An 8,181-nucleotide genomic window follows, 5' to 3' on the forward strand; every position below is an offset into this window, starting at 1 on the left:
TTCTCTTTTTTGTCTCCTAGCTATGACTACTCCCTTTGTATCTTAATCTATTTTTAATTTTTCCTCTCATTTTTATGTATTTGAAATTTCTGTTCCTTGCCTCAAAAGTTTAAAGTGACCTTGGTCTAAATTTGATTCTGTTTTCTCATACAAATCTTCCAGAATATGTTCTTAGTTCAATTTCTCCTGCAATACTTTTCCTTCCAAAAAGTTGCAGAAGGTTTTATTTGTCCTATTTTGTTTTCACTTGTGTTTGAATGGAAGAGTTCTATCCATCTTTGCTTCCCTAAGAATTTTGATGATTTCTAGTTGATCTCCTTCCTGTTTATCTGGAGACCATCAAATACTTAAGCTGGAGGGCAGAGATGATGGCTTCTATTATCTGTTTAGTCAGTCAGTTTTCTGGAGTAGAGGAAGGTAGCTGGCAAGATCTGAATCTTTTAGTTATCTGAAATCAGAACATTATCTTGTGCATTCTCTCTAAACTTACGAAAATTTTCGCATTTAGAACCAGTTTCATTTTTTTAAGTACATATCTTCCCACTGGAATAATTCTTGGCTTTAATTTTTAATCTTCCCTTTTAAGTGAGCTGCCTAAGTTGTTACAAAGTTGGGTTGGATATAGCTACATTAATTTGTAAACACTTTGTTTTCTTTGGCTAGGTGTACTTTCCTCATAAACTTGCCTTTCTTTCACTGACATTTATCTTCACCATGAAAATGTATCTGATGAAACTCTATTGTTTCTCTCATACCTTTTTTTCCCAGTCTATTATTTTACTTTAGTGATTGCCACCTCATTTTAGAACAAATCTATAATCCTTTTACATGCATGTCATAAAACACGAAAAAAGGCAATACATAGTTTTACTTTCTTTGGTAGCACTACTTCTGTAGCATTGGAGTGCTATTGCTTTGTTTTTTCAGGAAGGAATTTGTGGGAAGAATCTGTACTTCCAACTCTTTCCTCTATAATAGAACAATATTAATGTGTCTGTGTTATTTCCCCAAGAATTTCTTCCACTTACTTTCCACAAAATATTCCCACTATTTTGAAAATAAGAGCTGTTTTTAAGTTCCCAGGAGCTCATTGCAACTTGATATAAACTATATTACGTTTGTCAAGTATTGCTTCCAGCTTGTTATTGAGTTCGGAATGATCCTTAGTCTCACTGCTGACAACATTTCTTATATTTATAACCTATGTAGTTGGTGTGGTGGTTTAAAATAGATGTTTACACATTTTTTGATATAATTTCCTTCGAAAAGTAATTTCCCTTTCCTTGATTGTGGGCTGCATTTAGTGACCCACTTCCAACAAATAGAATTAAGTAGAAGTGAAAATGTATAACTTCTGAGACTAGGTCATAAAAGGTACTGTGGCTTCCTCCTTTCCATCTCTTGAATTACTCACTTTGGGAGAAAATAGCTGACATGTGAGAACACTCAAGCAACTTCATGGAGAGGCAAGAACTGAAGCCTTATTCCAATGACCAGCACTAACTTGCCAAGATATGAATAAATCACCTTGGAAAGTATAATCTCTAGCTTTCATCAGCCTTTAGATGAAAACAACCTGGTCAGTATCTTGACTGCAACTTCTGGGGAGACATTGAGCCATCACCACTCAGCTAAGCTGTTCCAAACTTCCTTAACCACAGAAACTGTGAGATAATCAATATCTGTTGTTTTAAATAACTAATTTGTAAGGTCATTTGTTATATAACAATAAATAATTAATGGAGTCAATGTCTGGATGGATGATTGGTGACCTGCATAAAGCCCCTATTTTATTGAAAGTCATGATAAATATTTTAAGTGAGAAAACGTGGTTAACAAATGATATAATATGTTATGATAACACTGCCAACAAATATTAACACTACTATTACTCTTATCATTAAATTTATTGCCACCACCACCTCTACTACTATAGGAATAGGTATATTTGTTTGTGTGTATTTATATGTTTATAAGAATGCACCAAAATGATAACAATGAGTATTTCCAGGTTGTGGGATAATGATTGTCTTCTTTTTTCCTCTTTGCTCTTCTGCATGTCCTCTATATTTTCTGTAATCATGTATTTATTCAACTAATATATTTTGAGCAACTATTATGTTTTAGACACTGGAAATATGTTTTTCTAGAACATAGAAAAACATTTTCTAGATGTTGGAAATACAGCTGTGACAGAAATAGATAATTTCAAGCCCACATTTACTTAGACATATGAATACTATGTATATTATTTCATATGATAATGAGTGCTAAGGGAAAAAAATAAATGTGGGAAGGAGAATAGAGAGTGGCATTGCTATTTTTTAAATGTTGGACAGAAAAGACTTACTTGGGAAGGCAGTAATTCAAAAATACATGAGAAGATGTGTGGAAAAGCCATGAAGATTTCTTGGGCAACAGCATTCCAGCAAGGCAATTAAAAGATGTTTGAGTTGGATGTGTACCTAACATGGTCAATGGATAGTTGGAAGGCCTATGTGGCTGTAACAAATTGATTGAGGATTAGAGTAGTAGAGGATGAGGTCAGAGATATTAATGTGTGCCAAATCACACCGTACAATCTGGGTCAGTAAATATTTATTAGTTTTACTATTAAAAAGAGACACTATGAATAATTAAAAAGAAATGATTAAAACAAAAATCCTTAAACTCTTGAAAAAAATATTGTACAAGAATATAAATATTTTCATCCAGTGAAGTGATATCACCAAAATTATTGCAAAGGACTTTTGTCAAGTGCAAAATCCCACAGTTGAGGAAATGTAAGAAACATTATCAAATTATATTGGATCAAATTAACTCATTATATTAATATGGTTTTCTCATCTATTGGCTATTTTAATACAAATAAAATCTAAATTAAAAGCTAAGATTAGGCTCCAGCACTCAGACTGGATTTTTCAATACATTAATAATAAACAATGTCTCCATCTATAAAAATCTTATCTCTAACCCCTTCATTAAAAAAATTCAATTTTCAAAATAAAAGCGATTGTTTCTAGTTTTAAAAAATCTTGCTGATCCAACAGAATATTCCAAATTTTAGCTTGAATTAATTTTACCCACAGAGATAGTAAAGACTGAGAGCTAGAAATTAAAACAAACATTTCTACTTGGAAAAACGATTAATAAATTTTAAATTGTGAGGATAACCCAGAACCTTATCTTGAAAAAGTGCAAAAGTTTATCAGTCGCCTAAATGAAATGACCATCATTCAGTAAGGGTTACAATATGTCCTAGATTAGTGAATCAATATAGTAACTTTTCTCTCTTTCGTTTAACTTTCTTTACATTTGTTTATAGGGAAAAAGGAGAGAGATGGGGCAATGGCAAGAGGCATTTGGGGAATTCTCATAAAAAATACACACTTTACCTCATAAAACTATAAACAGAACTACTATATGATCAAACAATTCTGCTACTGAGTATGTATCTTAAAGAAAGAAAATCAGTGTATTAAAAATATATTTGCACTCCCATTTTTATTGCAGCATTATTTATAATCACCAAAACATGGAATCAACCTGTTTCCATAAATGGATGAATAGATTAACAAATTGTGTTATATACACAATGAAATATTATTCAGCCTTTAGAAAGAAGGAAATCCTGTCATTAGCAACAACATGGACGGAACTGGAGGTCATTAAGGTCAGTAAAATAAGTCAGGCCTAGAAAGGCAAATATTGCACGCTCTCACTCTTAAGAACTCTAAAAGGGGACCTCATGGAGATGGAGAGTAGAATGATGATTACCAGAAGCTGGAAAGAGAAAGAGGGAGGAGGAAACAAAGAGAAGTTGGTTAATGGGTACAAAAATATAGTTAGACAGAAGGAATAAGTTCTGATACTCAACAGTACAATCGGAAACTTATAGTTAACAATAATGTATTGTATATTTTAAAATAGCTGGAAGACAAGAATCGTAATGGTTCCAACACAAAGAAAAGATAATGTTTGAGGTGATGGATATCCCAATTACCCTGAGTGATCATTACACATTTATACAGGTACCAAATATCACAAACTCCAAGAATATGTATACCTTTGATATATCAATATAAAAATATGAAAAAATACACACTGACTTCAGAAATAAACATTGAATAAAGGGCACACTCTAGGCAAGAATTATGTATATTTAGATAATATGTGTATTTACTCCCTGCTCTGTTCTAAGCCTATGAAAAAAAGTAGGTTAATAAGAAAACATAACCTTTGACTTTTTTCTTTGTGACATCCCTTATTCCTACATGTACACAGCTTATTACTGTTGAATAAAATCTCATAATCCTGAAGACTGGTACATCTATAAATTCATGGTCTCCAACTTCATCAGGGTCTTCAAAGTCTGTTGACAGTCCTTTTCCTCACCCTTGATCAGCTCCCATTCACATTCTTCTCATCAAATACATATCTTCAGAACTCAATGCAAGCTCTCTATCCCTTACTCATGGTATTTAAGTTCTGTTCAATTCAATGTGTGCTTAGCACTTACTATGTCAGTCAATGTGTTCGGCCCTGAAGATACAAAGACAAATGTGATGGCCCAACCCTAAGCAATCCTATGATTAGTGGTGATCAAACTTTTCTGTCTTAAGAGTCCTTTACACTCTTAAAAATTATTGAGAATCCCAAAATTATTTTTGTTTATCTTCATTGTATCTATTGATATTTGCCACATTCAAAGTTAAAACTGAGAAACTTTGGCCGGGCGCGGTGGCTCAAGCCTGTAATCCCAGCACTTTGGGAGGCCGAGACAGGCGAATCACGAGGTCAGGAGATCGAGACCATCCTGGCTAACACGTTGAAACCCCGTCTCTACTAAAAAAATACAAAAAACTAGCCGAGCAAGGTTGCAGGCGCCTGTAGTCCCAGCTACTCGGGTGGCTGAGGCAGGAGAATGGCGTAAACCCGGGAGGCGGAGCTTGCAGTGAGCTGAGATCCGGCCACTGCACTCCAGCCTGGACGACAGAGCCAGACTCCGTCTCAAAAAAAAAAAAAAAAAAAAAACTGAGAAACTTTTACAATACTAATTTATTGATTTATTTTAAATGCCAATAATAAGCCCACTATATATTGACATTATTAACATATATTTTCTTAAAAATTGTGATATTTTTATAAAAAAGATAATGAGAAGAGTAGAATTATTTTACATTTTTGAAAATTTATTTAATGTCTCTCTTAATAAATAGAAAAAGTGGATTGTCATAACTACTTCATTCAATCTGTTGTGATATGTTATTTGATTGACATATACGAAAACATTTCAGCCTCACACAGGTACATTGTTGAAAAGGGAGGATCTTATAAACCTTCTAAAATTGTTTTAGGGACTCCGAGGGTCTTTGAATCACACTTCAAAAACCTCTGGTTTAGGGAGTGAGATATTTACATAGATTATTTCAATGTGCTGTGCCCAGTGCAATTATAGATATATACACAGATTGCTGTTGGAGCACTTCTGTTCTTACCTCATCAATAAAATCTAGGCAACCAAATGTGAACCATTACACCACCACCGGGGCTGTGCTCTCTGGCTGCCACCACCACCCCTCCCTCACCTTCACCTCTGCCTCCAGTGCACATTAAAGATCCAAAGTCATGACTGACTCCAAGTATTTCACAACCAATAAAAAAGCAGAAATATTTGAACTAAAAGCTGAACTCAACAATGAAAAGAAAGAAAAGAGAAAGGAGGCTGCGAAGAAAGTGATTGCTGTTGCGACCGTGGGGAAGGATGCTAGTTCTGTCTTTCCAGACATAATGAACTGTATGCAGACTGGCAATCTGGAACTAAAGAAGCTTGTGTATCTCTATTTGATGAACTATGCCAAGAGTCAGCCAGGCATGGCCATCATGGCTGTAAACAGTTTCATAAAGGACTGTGAAGATCCTAATCCTTTGATTAGAGCCTTGGCAGTCAAAACCATGGGGTGCATCCGGGTAGACAAAATTACAGAATATCTCTGTGAGCCCCTCCTCAAGTGGTTGGAGGATGAGGATTCCTATGTTCGGAAAACAGCAGCAGTATGCGTGGCAAATCTCCATGATATCGACGCCCAAATGGTGGAAGATCAGGGGTTTTTGGATTCTCTATGAGGTCTTATAGCAGATTCAAATCTAATGGTGGTGGCTAATGCTGTAGCAGCATTATCTGAAATCAGTGAGTCTCAACCAAACAGCAACTTACTCGATCTGAACACACAGAACATTAATAAGCTGCTGACAGCCCTGAATGAGTGCACTGAAGGGGCCAGATTTCATCCTGGACTGCCTGTCTAATTACAACCCTAAAGATGATCGGGAGGCTCAGCGCATCTGTGAGCGGGTAACTCCCCAGCTATCCCATGCCAACTCAGCAGTGGTGCTTTCAGCAGTAAAAGTCCTAATGAAGTTTCTAGAATTGTTACCTAAGGATTCTGACTACTACAATATGCTGCTGAAGAAGTTAGCCCCTCCACTTGTCATTTTGCTGTCCGGGGAGTCAGAAGTGCAGTATGTCTCCCTGAGGAACATCAACTTAATTGTCCAGAAAAGGCCTGAAATCTTGAAGCAGGAAATCAAAGTCTTCTTTGTGAAGTACAATGATCCCATCTATGTTAAACTAGAGAAGCTGGACATCAGGATTCATTTGGCATCACAAGCCAACATCACTCAAATTCTGGCAGAACTGAAGGAACATGCCACAGTGGTGAATGTTGACTTTGTTCAAAAAGCTGTGAGGGCCATTGGACGGTGTGCCATCAAGATGGAGCAATCTGCAGTGTGCTGTGTAAGCACATTGCTTGATCTAATCCAGACCAAAGTGAATTATGTGGTCCAAGAAATGATTGTTGTCATCAGGGACATCTTCCGCAAATACTCTAACAAGTGTGAAAGTATCATTGCCACTGTATGTGAGAACTTAGACTCACTGGATGAGCCAGATGCTCGAGAGGCTATGATTTGGATTGTGGGAGAATATGCTGAAAGAATTAACAATGCAGATGAGTTACTAGAAAGCCTCCTGGAGGGTTTTCATGATGAAAGCACCCAGGTGCAGCTCACTCTGCTTACTGCCATAGTGAAGCTGTTTCTCAAGAAACCACCAGAAACACAGAAGCTAGTCCAGCAGGTGTTGACTTTGGCAACACAGGATTCTGATAATCCTGACCTTCAAGACCAGGGCTATATTTATTGGGATCTTCTCTCAACTGACCCTGTCACAGCTAAATAAGTAGTCTTGTCTGAGAAGCCACGGATCTCTGAAGACGGAATTTATTGAGCCAACTGTGTTGGATGAACTAATCTGCCACATTGGTTCTTTGGCCTCTGTGTATCACAAGCCTTCCAATGCTTTATGTGGAAGGAAGTCATGGAATCCATCGTAAACACTTGCCAATTCATCATGGGAGCACTGATGCAGGGGACAGCCTTGTTGGCACCACTACTGCAACGAACCTGGAACAGCCTATGGTTATCCCCTCTCAAGGTGATCTTCTCGGGAGTCTTTTAAACAGGTGGCTATGAAAAACAATATCGATGTATTCTACCTCAGCTGCCTCAGCCCACTCAATGTGCTTTTTGTAGAAGATGGCAAAATGGAGCACCGAGTCTTCCTTGCAACATGGAAGAATATTCGCAATGAAAATGAACTTCAATTTCAGATTCAGGAATGACATTTAAATGCTGACACTTTCCAGCAAGTTGCAAAACAATCACGTTTAGACTATTGCCAAGAGGAATATGGAAGGTCAGGACGTTGTGTACCAATCCCTGGAGTTCACTAATGGCATTTGGATTTTGGCCAAGCTACATATCCAGCCAGGAAACCCCAGTTATATGCTGTCACTGAAGTGTAGAGCTCCTGAAGTTTCTCAATACATCTATCAGGTCTACGACAGCATTTTGAAAAACTAACAAGACTGGTCCAGTAACCTCCAATCATGCTGTGATCAGTGCAAGTCAAGAACTCTTAACTGGAAGAAACTGTATTGCTGTGTAGAATCTGAACCCAAACACACTGAGGGCACCCTGCAAGGTAGTAACTAGTCTAACCTGTACTAACATTAAGGCACAACCTGTTGGATAGTTTTAGCTTCCTGTGAACATTTGTAACCACTGCTTCCGTCACCTCCCACCTCTTGCCACCTGCTGCTGCTATCTGTCCTTATT

The 8,181-nt window shown here is 37.0% G+C and overlaps 1 pseudogene; it reads left to right on the plus strand.

Moving 5' to 3' along the window:
- Positions 1-5,594: 5,594 nt before the first annotated feature.
- LOC105488026 (AP-2 complex subunit beta pseudogene) lies at positions 5,595-7,536 on the plus strand (annotated as a pseudogene).
- The last annotated feature ends 645 nt before the right edge of the window (positions 7,537-8,181 follow it).

This window comes from Macaca nemestrina, chromosome X, assembly GCF_043159975.1.
Source record: "Macaca nemestrina isolate mMacNem1 chromosome X, mMacNem.hap1, whole genome shotgun sequence".
Classification (NCBI taxonomy): Eukaryota; Metazoa; Chordata; class Mammalia; order Primates; family Cercopithecidae; genus Macaca; species Macaca nemestrina.